Below are 17,990 nucleotides of genomic sequence, written 5' to 3'. Positions count from 1 at the left end.
CTTTATTATATATGCAGATAGACACCAATCATTTTTGACTGTTATATGTACAGCAGGTCCATTTTCATTTGAAAGAGAGTTCCTCTGAGGACCCTTTCTAACACTAACGTTTTCTGATCAACAGGCCGACTTTATTATCCCATCTGATGGATGGATAAGTTGAGGCGTTAAGTAAAGTCCTGCAGAGAGCTGGCTTTGCAGTTTAGTCTCTGTCAGATTTTGAGCAAGTTGGTTTAGTTCCCTGAGCCTCAGTGTTCTCATTTCTAAAATGGGAATAATAGTGTCCACTCTGCAGTGCCATTATGAGGGTGGAAATCAAACCCAATCTTTTCCTTTGCTCAGCGACTAGGCTTTGGGAATGAGCATCTAATTTACATTTGCCAAATGCCGACTCCTCCCTCTTGTCCATGCTGGCCTCATTCTTGCTGTGACTCTATTTAATGTACTCTGGTAAGTTTTAGGCGTAGAAGAGGTAAGAAATATATGTATTGCCTACATATCTATTGGAACTTGGGATCCTTTAAAACATGCAGTCTTATTACAGTGATTCTTCTGTAATAGCAGTATTTATTTTCTGGTCTGGGGAACAAAAGCCTTCTTTCCCTTTCTTCGATTAAGAAATTAAAATCCAGTAGCATATAATCTCTTAAAATCATTTCTTGTATTGCTTCCTAACTTGACCTTAACATTCTGTGTGACCTTTGGAGCCCCTTTTTACCTCTCTCAACCTCTGCTTCCTGTAAAATGAGGTGGTTGGGTCAGGTGACATTAACGGCCCTTACAGCTTTTCAGTTTTTAAATTCTAAGAAGACTTAGGAGTAAAACCTTGAAGGGTTACGTTTCTTTTCTGCAGGGGGGAGAAAATTACTGTTCTTTTAAATTGGCCACGTGGGGTCGCTAGTGATCTAAGAGACTGGTTCGCGAAGGTGGTACTGTAAATGTGTGGTGCTTCAGCGAACAGATTCTGAGGGTGGTTTATGAAATTTTCTTTTTGTCCCTCCCTTCAGCTCCAAAATTCACTCGAAGACTTGATCGCATCATTAGTGTTGAGAGAACCATAAGCAGCTGCCAGAGACTGTTCAGAGCCAGACCGTGGTATCTCATGCCCACCTCAAAAGAAAAGAAACAGGAAAAAAAACATGGTAATCCTGGGGTGCAACTGGCTCTTCTTTTAGACTCTAACTCAAGCTGCTACATAATGTGGCCTTGCAATTCCTTGACTTGAGAAGTGGGTCCTGCAAAGTTAAACTGGGTGGCATAAAACATGCCTTAGTGATGGAGTCAACCTTTGTCTTGAAGAATCTGGAGTTACCAAAGGCAGAAGCATGGCAAAATTCTCACTGAAGAGCTGATGAGTGTCTCTCTTGGCAGTTTTCCTGGTGGGCCTTGCTGATGGTTGAGGTGGGGTGGGGTGAGTGGCAGCAGGCTTGGATGACTGTAGAAATCAGGGAGGGTTCATTAAACAAAAAGTAAATAAAATAAAAATCTGGAAAGCTCAGTATCTTCCCACGCCAGGGACAGGGTACCCACAGCACGCTCGGCACAGACCAGACCCTTTATGGAAAGTCAGCTGAACCTTGCCCTCGGCATGCAAGGAAAAAAAAATGTCTTTTCTGCCAGAAGTGTTGTATAAACATCCTTTTCCTACGATCCTGGATCCTGGATCCTGATCCTGTAGCTCCAGGACCCAGAGGAGCGTGGGGAAAGTATCTTAATGGAGACAGATTTTGAACTCCCGCTGTCCCTTTTCAGATCATAAATTACTGTTAATGCTGTTTATACTCTTCCCCCTTCCTCTCTTAATAGTTTTAGAAACAGTAATTGACAACAAAATAGAGCCGCAAAGGGTGTAAGGGAGCCCTGCTTGGCTGGCTGAGAAGCAGCCAACTAAGTGTCTGTTCATCATGTACGTCTCTGCAACAAAAGTAAAAGATTTACCCATACAGGTGCCCTTCCTTGCTTTCCTTTCGTCATTTTGCTGGGATGGAGCAGGGTACGTCTCAATTTCAATTAACTGGAAAGAGAAAAGTTGTGTGTGTTTGTTTGCTTGCTTTTTGTCCACCCTGCTCCCTGTATGGGAGGCTGCACAAAGCTGGTGTGAGCTGTGGAGCCTGGGGAGGAAGCTGCTCAGAAGTGGAACCCAGGATCTCTGTGGTTCTCTCTGCCCAGGTGTTGTGTTGTTTTGTGGTGCACGGTCCTCAGAAGCAGTTTCCTAAGACAATTCCAGCATGAGGAATATGCCCAGGCTTGAAGTTGGTGAGAGCTGGATTTAAATCCTAGATCAACCCACTTACTTAGCTGTCAACTTAACCTCTTAGAGTCTCAATGTTCTCCTCTGTAAAATGGGGATAATACAGGTTGAATACCCCTCATCCAAAAATGCAAAACCCGAAATGCTCCAAAATGCAAAACTTTTGGATTTCTCATCCAAACTTTTGTCATTGAGTGCTGACACGATGTTCAAAGGAAATACTCATTGGAACATTTCAGATTTTGGATTCTCAGGGTAAAGATGCTGAACTCCTAAGTATAATGCAAGTATTCCGAAATTAGAAAAAAAATCTGAAATCCAAAATACTTCTGGTCCCAAGCATTTTGGATAAGGGATACTCAACCTGTAACAATATTCCCTTAAGGGAGTGGTTTGGAAGATTAAATAAAGCTGTGTTTATAGAAAAAGTGACTGAGGCCTAGCAAGACGTTCATGAATACCTGTTCTTTTTTCCCTCTTGACTTGTGCTGTCCAAGATGGTAGTCACATGGGGCTATTGAGCACTTGAAGTCTGGCTACTTGGAACTGACAAGTTCTGTAAGTAGAGAATACATACCAGATATCAAAGACTTAGTACAGAAAAAAAATGCAAAACATCTCATTAATAATGTAATAATGTTTTATACTGATTACATACTGAAGTTTTAATATGTTGCAAATATTGGATAAAATATATTCTAAAAGTTAATTTTACCTTTTTTTAGCTTTAAAAAATGTGGCTACTAGAAAATTCAGAATTAGATATGTAGCTTGTATATGTGGCTCACGTTATGTTTCTCTTGGGCTGTGCTTCTGTAGTTTCTCTTGTACTCACCCTCTATTCAAATTCTTTCCTTCTCTTAAGGCCTAGCTCAAGCTTTGCTGTCTTTTTGGGTCCTTTGGGTCGATCTCTCCCTTCCCTAAAATCTAGGGGTTTTGTCATGGAGACAGTCACATAATGTGTATTTGTGGGCTGAATTTAAGCAGGAAAAGCATATAAAGTGTTTAGCCCAGTGTCTGGCACATCACAAACAAAATATTATGATTTTTTTTTTTTTTTTTTGAGATTACTGTCGGAGTCTGGCTACTTAGTTCAGAGCTGGTTTTTTGCTGCCTTGCATCCTTCTTACGTGTTTAGTCTCTCTTGCTTGTGTGTTTAGTCTTGTTGAATATGCCTGTGAGGATAGAGAACCTGTCTATTTTCCCTGGGTTTGTTCTTAACCCACGAGGCAGCTCTAGCACAATGGATTCTCCCCACGATTATTCACCGACAAAGCCAGCGCCTGTTGACTGAGCTGTCATCTTGGAGTCATTTGCCATTCTTTGCATTCTTTCCTTCATTCCACAGGTACTTGTTCTTCTTTGGATGCTTTTTCACCACTCTTTCTTCATCGAGCTAACTCTTTTGCATCCTGAAAGCAGTAGTCGAGGTCAACATGTATAGCACTCACTATATATTCACCCTATTCTAAGTAGTTTATGTATATGAATAAGGTTCATCCTCACAACTGCCCCGTAGGGTGAGTATTATCATTTAACTCATCCTTCAGGTGAGGAACCTGAAACACAGAAATTAAGTAACTCATTCAAGGCCACACAACTAGTGAGGGGTGGGGGCTGGATTCAAATCCAGTTCTACAGTCCCAGAAACCATAGTACTCTGATTCACCAGGCTTCAAGTCACCATCACCAGAAGCCCTTCTGGAACACTGCTCCTAAATTTTCAACATACCACTTGGCCCTTCCATCACACCCAGCCCCATGTGAGTATCTGTCATAGGCCTTATCCCATATGATTGCAATCCCTGGATTCCTCTTCAGTTCCCGATTGCCCTGTGATCTCCCTGAGGATCTCGGTGAATCCCGGTGAAAGAGGGAACATGGCTTTAGGCTGCAGGGTACAGATTCTCCCAGGATCCAAAGACATGAGACTTAAAGAAGGTCTTCCTCTTTCATGTCATCAAACTGTTCATTTTTTTCCATACCTCTTTTAGCCATCTGTAACCATCTTGTTTTCATTTAATTGATTAATAATAATAATAATAATAAAAAACCTTTCCTTCCCCCAAGAATGAAGGCAGAGAATTTATCTGTCTTGTTTGCTGCTTTACTTCAGTGCCTGGCACAGAATGTATATTCAGTAAATATGTGTCAGGTGAGTAAATGAATGAATGAATTTATTGTGTTTCTGTTATGGGCCAGGCACTGTGTAGACACCATGGTTCTTGCCTTCACAAGGTTAACAAGTTTATGGAGGGTGATGGGGAAGACAGGGCAAGAGGCAGTAACTATATAGAAATGGAGAAAGAACAGGGAGCTTGGCTTCTCATTGAGCTCCTTTCTGTCCATTGGTGTCAGTTGATGGATTTGCATGAGAAGAAGAGAGAATTCACAAAACTAGCATTATTTTACTTTCTGTCTTTACAGAGGTATATTTGGCTGTTTTGTGTGACATTCTGGGAGGAAAAAACAAAAAGAACAGGGAGTTTGGAGAGCCAAAGAGAAGAAGGATTTAGCATTGGGTGAGGGGAAGTCCAGAAAGGGTTTCTGCAGAAAGTGACAACTGAGAGACCTGAAACATAGTTGGGAGATGACCAAGCAGAAGACAAAGGAAAGAGCTGAGTAAGGAAGGAGAAGAGAGATGTTTCAGGTAGCGGGAAGGAGAGGTAGGAAAGGCCTGGCAATCTGATTATTTTCAGGCCTGTTGGGTGCAAATGGTAGAAGGGAGGAGCTTCATGAATTTTGGGCACCTTGATGTCCAAGCCGTGGCAGAATTGGACTTCCCTTCATGTATTCCTTTTTCCACCCCCCACCAGCTGTGTTTGTTGCCTTCATTGTTCCCAAAGCCTCCTTTTCATCCTTGTTTCTTCCTGGCTGGAATAGGTTCAGTGGAACCATATTCCTCCGACAGTTTGCATTGCTTCACTTGCTCAGGAGCCTGTAGCACTGCCAGCTGCCTCTGGGACCGGAATTTCTTACATTTATCTCGTGATCTATACTTTTCTGTCTTATTTTTGTGTGTTATCCTTTGATCCTCGCAGCAACTGTGTGAGTTCTCTCAATTCTTAGCCTAAACCTAAAACGTGTCTATTCTCAGCCTCTTACCCCCATTCCACTGCGATTCTCTTAAGTGTACTACTCTTCCTTCCTCTTCCCTACACAGATGCTTGAATCTGCCAAGAAATTTGCTTCCCTTTCTCTATGTAGATCATTTAAGAACCCCTAAGCCAAAAACACACCATCTGATGAATACTTAGGCCAGTAGGGTACAGTATTTATACTCAGAGCTGTACTTTTGATCTGTTCTGGGAGGTCAAAGATATTTGGTCTTAGATTTCATACTTTGTGTGTTTCCTTTGTTTTTGAGACTGTCTAGGTCTATTCTGTCTTTGAACAGCTTGGACTACTTAGACTTTTCAGAGTGTGTTTTGATGTGTCTGCTCATGGGGTCCAACTATTGGTCCTAGTTCTACAGTTAGGTCCAGGAGGGCAGAATAGCTGAGTAGCTACATGCATCTGAATCTTGGCTTGCCACTTCTTGCCAGCTTTGGGAGGCTATCAAGACACTCTGCTTTCTGTGTGTCAGCCACTCCTCTGCAAAATGAGGCAAATGGTAAATATGCAAACTCACTGAATGTTAGCTGTTATCATCGTCATTATTATTACTCCTTGTGGCTATAGTGAACAAGAGAAGAGTAGGCTTAGAATGGCCTGGTGTAGTATATCTGGAGCTCACACTTTATGAAATGCTAATTTTACTCACCTCAGCAAAAGGAAGAAATACTCTTAAGTCAAACGCATACTGTTCCAGGTTATTTCTCTTAAGAGATTTGATACTATCACTCTGATAGTGAAGCTTTAATTGGTGCAGCATACTTTCTTCAAGAAGCTACAATCTTTCCCTAAATTCTTTTTTTTTTTTTTTTTTTTTTTTTTGAGACGGAGTCTCGCTCTGTCGCCCAGGCTGGAGTGCAGTGGCGCAATCTCGGCTCACTGCAAGCTCCGCCTCCCGGGTTCACGCCATTCTCCTGCCTCAGCCTCTCTGAGTAGCTGGGACTACAGGCACCCGCCACCACGCCCGGCTAATTTTTTGTATTTTTAGTAGAGATGGGGTTTCACCGTGGTCTCAATCTCCTGACCTCGTGATCCGCCCGCCTCGGCCTCCCAAAGTGCTGGGATTATAAGCGTGAGCCACCGTGCCCGGCGCCCTAAATTCTTAAGATTATATCACAACAGTGTTTGTAGATACAAGATATAACTGGTGGCAGCTCTCTTTTATATTAGTTTTAACCGACACGTAATAATTGTACATATTTATGGAGTACAGTGTGATATTTCAATACATGTATACAATGTGGAATATCCAAATTAGGATAATTAGCATATCCATCACCTCCAACATTTATCATTTGTTTGAGATGGGAACATTCAAAACCTGCTCTTCTAGCTATTTAAAAATATATGATAAAGTATTGTTTTTAATTATAGTCACCCTACAGTGCTCTAGTACACTAGAAGTTGTTCATCTTATCTAGCTGCACTTTGGATCCATTAGCAAACCATTGGCCATTCCCTCTTCCCCCCATGGCAGTGGCTCTCTTTTTGCCACCAGGAGGGGATTCCAGCATGGGTGGCCTTATCCCCTGGGCATGTTCTCTCTGGATAATGGCCTTGAGTGGGGACTTGTGTCTCACCTGTGAGCTGCCATTGACACATCCACTGGTGAGGCCAACAGCATATCCACCAGTAGCAAAGAATTATTCTTTGGGAAGCACACAGTGAGGAGGCAGAGGAAGCAGGACTATTGCCAGCAGGAGAATGGGTGAAGGGAATCCATCCAAGTAACCCTCCCCTCCACGTGCCACAACTGGGGATCTTTTGGAAAGACGATGAGTGAGCTGGTGTGTGGCAATCAGAAATGGGGGGTGTCGTGGAAGGGGAGCCCAGGAGCCCAAGAGACAGGCCACGTAGCTACCCATGTATGAGTTGGGCGCAGTATGAACATTTTATTGAGATCCGAACCTATCACTACTGTATCCTAGCCATTTTGGTCTTTTTTTTTTTTTTAAAGGAGGAAATGAAGGAGAAAGAGAATGGATTTTCCTTTCTTTCCGGGCAGAGATCTCAAAGCACACAAATTGAAACAAATGAGTAAATTATATTTCCTTTAAACTACAGTATAGTTCGACTTGATGCATTCAGAATGTAAGCAATGTCATCTCCTGATTCTTTTGTTATGAAAGGAACCTGAATTCAAGATGACAACTGATCTGCGAGGCTTTAGCCAGAGGAAGTTAAGCTGGACAAACAAACCTGGATACTGCCAGTCTACTTGTTAAAAAATTATTTTCTGATTCTGGTTTCTATTCAGCTGTTGGGCAAAACAAATGCATAATTAAGAACTTCACCTTTGACAGTTTAGCTCTTCTTATATTTTTTAACACAAATAGGAATTTTCCATTTTCATATAGTAATATCAAGATACCCTGCTACATTGAATCCACCAGTAGGTTTTGAAAATAAGCATAACAAGCCATATAAAAATAAGAAAATCCACCTTTAGGGTTTTAGATTCATGCCGTTTAATTGTTCGTCTATTTCCATGATAAGGTGAGACTGGTCTCGTGTCACCAGAGGGACTATATCCTGCTGTTTTTTTCCCATCCTCATTTACAATGATTATGTTATCAGGCTGGCCAGGCAAAAGGGTGGAGCAACTATAATTTCAAAGCAGGATTAGGTTGAAATAACGAGGTCACCAAGTTGTGGTTACCAAGGCAACGTCACATCTAAGAATATGGGATGCTTCTAGGAGATGAGGCAAAGCCTGGAGCATTTCTCTCCCCCTTGTGCAAAAATCACCCACTTCCTAGATAAAAATTGCTTATTAATTGATTTTAAACATATTTTATTCTTTATTTTTAGGAACCAGTTTATAAATTACAACCTGATTTACAGTTCGGTTTTTAAACTAGTAATACATACCAGAATAATCGTTGTTTTCTCCTCCCTTTTTGGATTCACATGTACTTTTTTCAAGTTTCATTCTCTCCTTCATCCTTTCCTCCCTTTCTTCCTCTCTTCCTCCATTCCTTCCTTCCTTCCCTCCTTTCTCCTTCTTTCATTTCTATTTTAATATTGCAGGAAAAAGCCATGGAACAAAAAAGAGGAAGTTGAGAGTTGGGTGCCCTGTTCAGACCTTGAGATGACAAAATTGTGATAAGTGACAGAAGCTGTAACCTACACCCACAATACTCATTTGACCCCTTAAAAACTACTGAGCACAGGAGAGAATAACCTTGGCCTTCATTGTTGTTTCTTAAAATTTCAACCCACCTTTACAATTGTGGACTATGGAGGTAAAGCAGGAAAGAGGGAGAAGACCCACAGTCTGTTTCTGATCAATATCAGCCATCAGTCTGAACAATTCCCACCAATTACCTCTTTTTTCCTCTGTATTCATTTCTGTATCTGAGTTTTTCAGATGATAGCTTCAAGTTTCTTCATTTTATAAAAAGCAGGCTTCTTTTAACATGGGCTAGTGTTTGTGAAGCACGGATTTTACATAGGTCTCTTTTTAAAAAGAATATTTCTGACCTAGTGTTGAATCACTGGACATGGTACAGTGTGATTGGAACCGTCAGATTCCTTTGCATTACAACATGACTGCTCTTTAGGATATGTTAACTATTCACCTTTTGCCCTGGCTTTGCATAAAGAATATGAAGTGTGCTTGAAACCATGCCAGTTGTGCAGTATTTTCCATCTCCTGGAAATCCACGTCAAAGGAGTCTCATTGCCTTGAGAATGCGTTTAGTTTTCAGCCTGGGTGGATGGAAACCACGCAGGCTCTAGAGCCTACCAGATCTGGAGTTGAGGCACTGCTGTGTGACCAGGCACAGGTAAAGTCACATCTCTGACTGTCTTCACAGGGCAGTGTGAAGACAGAATGAAATATCATGGAAACAGCTCTTAGCTCAATGTCTGATGTGTAGCTCGGGCCTCAAAATGAATCTCCTAATTCAAAAATAATAAAGATGTATATGAAGTTTATCTTTCCAGTCTTGCTCCCTATCTTTTCCCTCTTTATCCATGGAATAGTTTTTATAAAATGCAAATCAGATTATATTGTGTCCTTGGTATACTAGGTTAAATTCTGTCCCCCCAAAATTCACTTCCATGTGGAACATGGGAATATGACTTTTAGGAAATAGGGTCTTTTTGGATGTAATCAACTTAATATAAAGTCATAGTGGATCATAGTGGCTCTTAAATTCACTATGACTGGTGGTTTTACAAGAGAGAGATTTGGACAGAGATACCTACAGAGAGAAGGCCATCTGATGACAGAGGGAGGGTTTCGAGTGATGTGTCTATAACTCAAGAACACCAAAGATTGCTGACAGCCAGCAGCAGCTAGGAAGAGGCTAGGAGGGATTCTCCCCTCGAACTTTCAGAGGGAGCACAGCCCTCACCACACCTTGGTTTCAGACTTCTGGCCTCCAGGACTGTTAGAAAATGCTTTTCTGTTGCTTTAAGCCACTTGGTTTGTGGTAATTTACAGTGGCCCTAGGAGACTAACACACCTGCTTAAAATCCTGCTGTGGTTCTTCCTGTCATTAAAGTGAGGTCCAGGGTCCTCAACCTTGCTCAGGTCCCCTAGGATCTGCTCTCTGGTGGTATCCCCATTCATTTATCTGAACCCGATGCTCCACTGGTCCCGATGGTTTCAATTCTGCCAGGTAGAGCTCTCTTTTACCCTTGAGGTGGCACCATCTGCCCATCTCTTCTTAGAACATGCTCTGTCACCAGTTACCTGGTTAACTAGAGGTATCAGCTAAATGTCCTTTCCTCAGAGGTCTTTCCAATACATAGATTGTGTAAGCACCCCTGCAAGTATTCTTACAATGCTCTTCAACATTTCTCCAGTTGCTTAGTGGGAAGGTTGGTCTTTCCTGCTAGAATCTGAGCTCAGAGAGGTAACAACGAATTCCTTTTCTTGCTCACTGCTGTGTTCCTGTGTCCCAGCATGGCATCTGGCATTGTGCATGCCCACGGTTAGTATGAATTCAATGGTGCAATGAATGAATGGCCGAGGAAATAACTGTTTGGCATATGGTTATAACTCTTAGTAAGATTTGGTGAGATGTTGAAATGCTGCCAATAGATTCAGAGATAAATTAATTGCTAATTTGCAGTTTGAATTGATTACCATTAGCCAAAATTGATAGTGATTTTGACTGGTTTCATGAAATATAGAACCAAAGCCCTTCCCCTTCCCATTTGATTGTCTATGTTTAACTAAAAATTAATATATGCTCATTGTAAAAAATGAAAATATTTCAGCCTAGGCAACCTTATCTCTACAAAAAATACAAAATTTAGCCATGTGTGGTGGTGTACCCCTGTAGTCCCAGCTACTAGGGAGGCTGAGGTGGGAGGATCGTTTGAACCCAGGAGGCTGAGGCTGCAGTGAGCCATAAGCATCCCACTGCACTCCAGCCTGAATGACAGAACAAGGCTCTGTCTAAAAAAAAAAAAAAAAAAATTGAAGTTCAATGAACAGTAAATTTTCCTTACATCTCGGAACCATGTCTCCCACTACCTTCCTTAGAAGCAACAACTATGACTTCGTAGCCAAGTAGAGATATTTTAAACATACAAAATGCTTATTATACACTATGTTTTGCAGTTTGCTTTGTTCATTTAAAATATACCATAGAGGCCGGGTGTGGTGGCTCATGCCCGTAATCCCAGCACTTTGGGAGGCCGAGGCAGGCAGATCACGAGGTCAGGAGATCGAGACCATCCTGGCTAACATGGTGAAACCCCATCTCTACTAAAAATACAAAAAATTAGCCGGGCATGGTGGCGGGCGCCTATAGTCCCAGCTACTCGGGAGGCTGGGGCAGGAGAATGGCGTGAACCCGGGAGGTGGAGTTTGCAGTGAGCCGAGATGGTGCCACTGCACTCCAGCCTGGGCAACAGAGTGAGACTCTGTCTTAAAATGTACCGTAGAATTTATTTTATATGGCATGCATAGATAATCTTATTCTTTTTTATTGGCTGCAAGGTACTCTATTTTGTTCATGTTCCATAATTTATTTAAGCAGCCCACTAATGTTAGAGATTTACATAGTTTTCCGTCTTTTGATATTAGAAACAAAGCCACAATAAACTGTATTTTTGTGAGACTATAACTGTAGGATAACTATTTAAAGGTGGCATTGCTACGCCCTTAAAAACGTTATATGGTCAGACTCTAACCCAACCATAAATATATTAGAAGTGACCAATTGCAGAAAGAGAATAACTTTGATAGAAAAAAAATTAAAGGTATAAAGAGTGCATGAAATAGCTATTTGGTGGATTATTACAGATTAATTTTTTGTCTTAGATCTGCCTATTTCTTTTTTTTTGTGGGCCAACAGGGTCTAAAGAAAATGGCTGTTAAGCAAGAGAACAAATAACTCAGTTAAAAAATGGGCAAAGGACCTGAATAGACATTTTTCAAAAGAAGACATACAAATGGCCAATAGGCATTTGAAAGAATGCTCAGCATCACTAATCATCAGGGAAATGCAAATTAAACCACAATGAGATATCATCTAATACCTGTTAGAAGTGCTATGATCAAAAAGACAAAAGATAACAAGTATTGCCAAGGATGTGGAGAAAAGGGAACCCTTGTATACTATCAGTGGGAATGTAAATTAGTACAGCCTCTATGGAAAAGAGCATTGAGGTTCCTCAAAAAATTAAAAATAAAACTACCATATGACCCAGCAATTTCACTACTGAATATATAGTCAAAGGAAATGAAATTAGTATATTGATGAGATATCTGCACTCTTGTGTTCATTGCAGTATTATTCACAATGGAAAGACATGGAAACAATCTAAGTGTCCATTGATGGATGAATGGATAAAGGAAATGAAGTATAAATACACACTGGAATACTATTCAGCCTTAAAAACAAAGGACGTCCTGTCATTGTGACACCATGGATGAACTTGAGGACATTATACTAAATGAAACAAGCCAGGCACAGAAAGGCAAATACTGCATGATCTCACAATGTGGAATCTAAAATGTCCAACTCATAGAAGCTGCCAGGAGAATGGTGGTTGCCAGGAGTTGGAGTGGAAGATAAGGAGATATTGGTGAAGAGTTATAAAGTTTCAGGTAGACAGGATGAATAAGTTCTGGAGATCTATTGTACAGCATGGTGACTATACTTAACAATACGGTCTTGTATACTTGAAAATTGCTAAGAGAATAGCTCTAAGATGTTCTCAGGGCAAAAAATAAGTATGTGAGTTGATGCATATGTTAGTTAGCGTGATTTAAACATTTTAACAATGTACACGTATTTCAGAACATCACATTGTACACTGTAAATATGTACAATTTTTATTTTTCAATTATACCTTAATAAATCTGGAAAAAAGAGAAAGGAAAAGAGAGAAAAAGCCATCTAGACAAATTCTGAAATTATGATTCTAATTATTATTATGTTTTCTTTTATCAGCCATATGGCTAATTTTGATATTGGCTAGATTTTTAATGTAGCATATTAAAGAGGAGAATCAAATTAGTTTAAAAAAGGAGTACTGGCTCAAATCAATTTTGCATTATTAAAAACTAAGCACAAGCAGTATCTTACTTGAATTTCAGAAAGATTTAGTAATCATTTTGAGTTTACTATGCTAATCAGGAGTATGTGTGTCAAAATCCTTTAAAAAAACAGGACATTGGCCAGGCGCGGTGGCTCACGCCTGTAGTCCCAGCACTTTGGGATGCCGAGGTGGGTGGATCACGAGGTCAGGAGATGGAGACCATCCTGGCCAACATGGTGAAATCCCGTCTCTACTAAAAATACAAAAATTAGCCAGGCATGGTGGGGTGTGCCTATAGTCCCAGCTACTCAGGAGGCTGAGGCAGGAGAATAGCTTGAACCCGGGAGGCAGAGGTTGCAGTGAGGTGAGATCATGCCATTGTACTCCAGCCTGGGGTCAGAGAGAGACTCCGTCTCAAAACAAACAGACAAACAAACAACAACAACAAAAAACAGGACATCAACAGAATTGGAAAATTCACACAACCAAGACCGAAAATGCCCAACACGATTTTGAAGACTCAAGATATTTGTAAGTCAGAGGATGAAGGAACTGATCCCGAAAAATTAAGACATATTGCAGTGTTCTTGGAGATAGGGGGAATATGCCCATGGAAAAATGGCTAGTTTTCAGGACTAGGAGTGCTAGGAATTTATTTCAATAGTCATTGATTAAGCACTCATGGTATGTACAGTTTTAGAGTAGAAGAGAGATGACTTTCAACCAGAAGGAGCTGGAACTTGTAATTGAGGACAACTATTTGTAAGGACAAGGAATGTTTTGTTCTTTCAAATTCCTACTGAATAAAAAGAAATACAAATTGCTAAAAATCATTTTTACCTTAAATGTGTGGCTAACCTTTAACCCAGTAATTCCGTATTTATAAATTTATCCTAAAGGAGACAACCTTGAATATACCCTGGCTCCCCTCAGAAAGGAAAAAAGAGACATAGACACACAAGCACACGCGCATATTATATGTGTATATATATAGCATATATACATATATACACCTATATATGTGTATGTGTGCGTGTGTGTGTGTATATATATATATATAGAGAGAGAGAGAGAGAGAGAAACAAAGAAAAGGTGGATCCTCCTTGTCTTGCCTCTTGGAGATCCGAATAAACTCTGATGTCTTGTTGTTTGGTTCTTGCTTCCTGTTTCTTTTCATGCAGCTTCCGTTTTTTTAAAAATTTCAATTTCAACTTTTTAATTTTAGATTCAGGGGACTACATGTGCAGGTTTGTTGCCTGGGCATATTTTGTGATTCTGAGTTTTGGGGTATGATTGATCCCATCACCCAGGTAGTGAGCGTAGTACCCAATTGTTAGTTTTTCAACACTTGCCCCTCTTCCTCCCTTTCCCCTTTAGTAGTCCCCAGTGTCTATTTTTCCCGTCTTTGTGTCTGTAATTGCCCAAAGTTTAGCTCCCACTTATAAGTGAGACGTGATACTTGGTTTTCTGTTCCTGCATTAGTTCACTGAGGATAATGGCCTCCAGCTCCATCTAACTTGCTGCAAAAGACATTATTTCATTTTTTTATGGCTGAGTAGTATTCCATAGTGTATATAGACTGTTTTTTCTTTATCCAATCCACTGTTGATGGGCATCTGGGTTGATTCCATGTCTTTGCTATTGTGAACAGTATGGTGATAAACATATGAGTGTATGCATGTGTCTTTTTGTTAGAATGATTTATTTTTTTTTAAGTATCAATAGTTTTGGGGGGACAGATGGTGTTTGGTTACATGGATAAGTTCTTTAGTGGTGATTTTGAAGATTTTGGTGCACCCATCACCCAAGCAGTGTACACTCTACCCAATGTGTAATCTTTTATCCTTCACCCCCCTCCTGCCCTTCCCCTTGAGTCCCCAAACTCCACTGTATCATTCTTATGCCTTTGTGTCCTCATAGCTTAGGTCTCATTTATAAGTGAGAACATATGACATTTGGTTTTCCGTTCCTGAGTTACTTCATTTAGAATAATGGTCTCCAGCTCTATCTAGGTTGCTGCAAATGCCATTATTTCATTCCTTTTTGTGGCTAAGTGGTATTCCATTATATATATTATATATATAATATATATATATATCAATCACATGGTTTATTTTCTTTTGGATATATACATATATCCAGTAATGGGATTGCTGGGTCAAATGTCCTCTTTTTAGTTCTTTAAATAATCTCCAAACTGCTTTTCACAGTGACTGAGCTACTTTACATTTTCACCAACAGTGTATAAGCATTCCCCTTTCCTTGCAGCCTCACCAGCATCTGTTGTTTTCTGACTTTTTAATAATAGCCATTTTGAGTGGCATGAGATGGTAGGTATCTCATTGTGGTTTTGATTTGCATTTCTCTGATGACTAATGATGCTGAGCATTTTTTCATGTTTGTTGGCTACGTGTATGTCTTCTTTTGAGAAGTATCTGTTCTTTGGTCCACTTTTTAATAAGGTTATTTGTTTTTTTTACTTGTTGAGTTGTTTACATTCCTTATGGATTCTGGATATTAGACCATTGTGAGCTGCACAGTTTGCATCTATTTTCTCCCATTCTGTAGGTTGTCCATTTACTCTGTTGGTAGTTTCTTTTGATGTTCAGAAGCCCTTTAGTTTAATTAGGTCTCACTTGTCATTTTTTGTTTTTGTTGCAATTGCTTTTGAGGACTCAGTCAGAATTTTTTTTCTCAAGTCTGATTGTTCAGATTGGTGTTTCCTGTTTGTTTTTTTTTTTTTCTAAAATTTTCAGTCTGAGGTTTTACATTTAAATCTTTAATCCATCTTGAGTTAATTCCGTTTCTTACGTGTCTTTCAGATATGGAATCTAGCCTCTTCATCTATTCTGGGGTAAAAAAAAAACCACAAAAAACAACTCAACAAAAGTATTATTTAAGAGACAAGATTTGTGGGGACGTGTTCCCTACACTGTTCTGTTCTCCTGGATTTGTTTAGTCACCATGTCACTAGGGAACCTCTCCTGACCTGTCCCCACTCAGCACCTACCACCACATCCTGCCCTTGCCTGTCTCTCTCTCTCTCTCTCTCCCTCTCCCTCTCTCATCTCTCCTCCATTCTATGTCTTTCACTCTGCCTCTCTAGAACAATGAGAAAATTCATCTTATTGTTTCAGTAAGTGCAGTAAACTCTTTCTTGAAGTTTTGGGGGCCAGTTGCCATATACCCCTTGGAATCTCAGTGTAACCCCAAGCCCTTAATAAGGGATTTCCCCTTAAAGAAAGTTTTTCTCCTAAGAGAAATTTTGACACTATGTGTTTGAATAATATCTTATTTTATTTTTTATGCCTCTCTATTTTTAGTAAATATTTGAAGACAATCTAAATGGTCATGAACAGAAGAATGGTTAGATAAATTTTTATCATAACCTAGATTGACTACTATGCAGTCCTAAAATTATATTTACAAAGATATTCATTCTTCAATTCATTTATTTATTAAGTATGTACTGAGGGCCTATTATGTTTTGAGAGCTATGTTGGTCATGTGAACAAGAGGGACAAAAATCCATGTTATAATCTAACGGAGAACAAGTATAAAACTAATATTTTTACATTAACTGACGAAGTGTGGTTTTGATAAGTGCCATAATGAGCAGTAGCAGGTGCTAGGAAATTGTAAAAGGAAACCAGAATTGAACTGGAGAAAGTAAACTTCTAAGGTGGTGTCTGAAGCTCAGTTATCTAGGCAAGGAGGCAGTAAGTGGTAGTGAGGGCGAATTCCAGCAGAGGGAACAGCGTTTGTGAAGACCCTGGTGTGGAAACAAACAGACTGAGTTCAAGGAACAGAAAGAGGGTCAATGAGGCTGGAGTGTGCAGAGCAAAGCAGGGATGACATTAAATGCACCTGGAGAAGGTGCCTGGGTCAGAACATGCAGAGCCTTATGGAAACATTACCAAATTTGGACTTTTGTCTTAAAAATGGAGGAAAGACATTGATGGTTTTAAGCAACAGGATTACATGAGATTTGACTTTTTTTTTTTTTTTTTTCCTAACACAGTCTTGCTCTGTCACCCAGGCTGGAATGCAGTGGTGAGATCCTGGCTCACTGCAACCTCTGCCTCCCGGGTTCAAGCAATTCTTGTGCCTCAGCCTCTCAAGTAGTTGGGATTACAGGCATGCGCCACCATGCCTGGCTAATTTTTGTATTTTTAGTGGAGATAGGATTTTGTCATGTTGGCCAGGCTGGTCTCGAACTCCTGGCCCCAAGTGATCTGCCCGTCGCTGCCTCCCAAAGTGCTGGGATTACAGGTGTGGGCCACCGTGCCCAGATGAGATTTGAATTTTAAAAGATCATTCTTGCTGCAGTGTAGAATGAATTGTTAAAGACTAAGAGTGCACATAACAGAACCGATTAAAGAGTTACTGAAGGTGTTCTGGCAAGAGATGCTGGTGGATTAAGCTGGTGCCTCTCAGCCAGAGGTAGTTTTAACCCTCACTATGCAGCCCACACTTTTGACAATGGATGGAGACATTTTTTTTTTGAAATTAATCTAATGACTCCGGCTTTCTTTGACTAGTTTTAACAGGGTATATTTTTCTCTACCACTTTTCTTTTAACCTATCTGTGCCTTTGTGTTTAAAATGAGTTTCTTGTAGACAATAAGGTCTTTTTTACCTTTTTTTAAAAAAAAACAAATTACAATCTCTGTCCTTTAATTGGCATATTTAAGCCAATTTATATGTAAAGTGATAATTAATATAGTTGAATTACTGCCATGTTTATCATCATTTTCTTTTTGTTGTACTTATTTTTTGTTTCCTTTTTCTTCTCTTTTTCTGCCTTCTCTGGTTTTAATTGAACATTTTATACCATTCCATTTTCTCTCCACTCATAACTTATCAATTATACTTGAATTGTACTAAAACTTTTTTTAGTAGCTGGCCTAGAGTTTGCAGTACACATTTACAACTCACCTAAGTCTGTTTTAAATAACACTATATTGCTTCATAGGTAATATAGGTATCATATAACAGCACACTCTCAATTTCTCTCTCCCATCCTATAGCATTGCTTTCACTCATTTCACTTATGCATATCCTATAATCACACAACACATTGTTACCACTTTGAACAGTTTTCTATTTGATCAGTTAA

The 17,990-nt window shown here is 39.9% G+C and overlaps 1 non-coding gene across 1 annotated transcript; it reads left to right on the top strand.

Annotated features, from left to right (window-relative positions):
- Positions 1-4,571: 4,571 nt before the first annotated feature.
- On the top strand, positions 4,572-4,708 carry LOC129465080 (small nucleolar RNA SNORA75). Its single transcript, XR_008651859.1, has one exon. It is a non-coding gene; the product is annotated as a small nucleolar RNA SNORA75 (small nucleolar RNA).
- The last annotated feature ends 13,282 nt before the right edge of the window (positions 4,709-17,990 follow it).

Source organism: Symphalangus syndactylus, chromosome 16, assembly GCF_028878055.3.
Source record: "Symphalangus syndactylus isolate Jambi chromosome 16, NHGRI_mSymSyn1-v2.1_pri, whole genome shotgun sequence".
Classification (NCBI taxonomy): Eukaryota; Metazoa; Chordata; class Mammalia; order Primates; family Hylobatidae; genus Symphalangus; species Symphalangus syndactylus.
The sequence above is the reverse complement of the archived record's forward strand: the minus strand, read 5'-3'. Positions and strand labels throughout refer to the sequence as shown.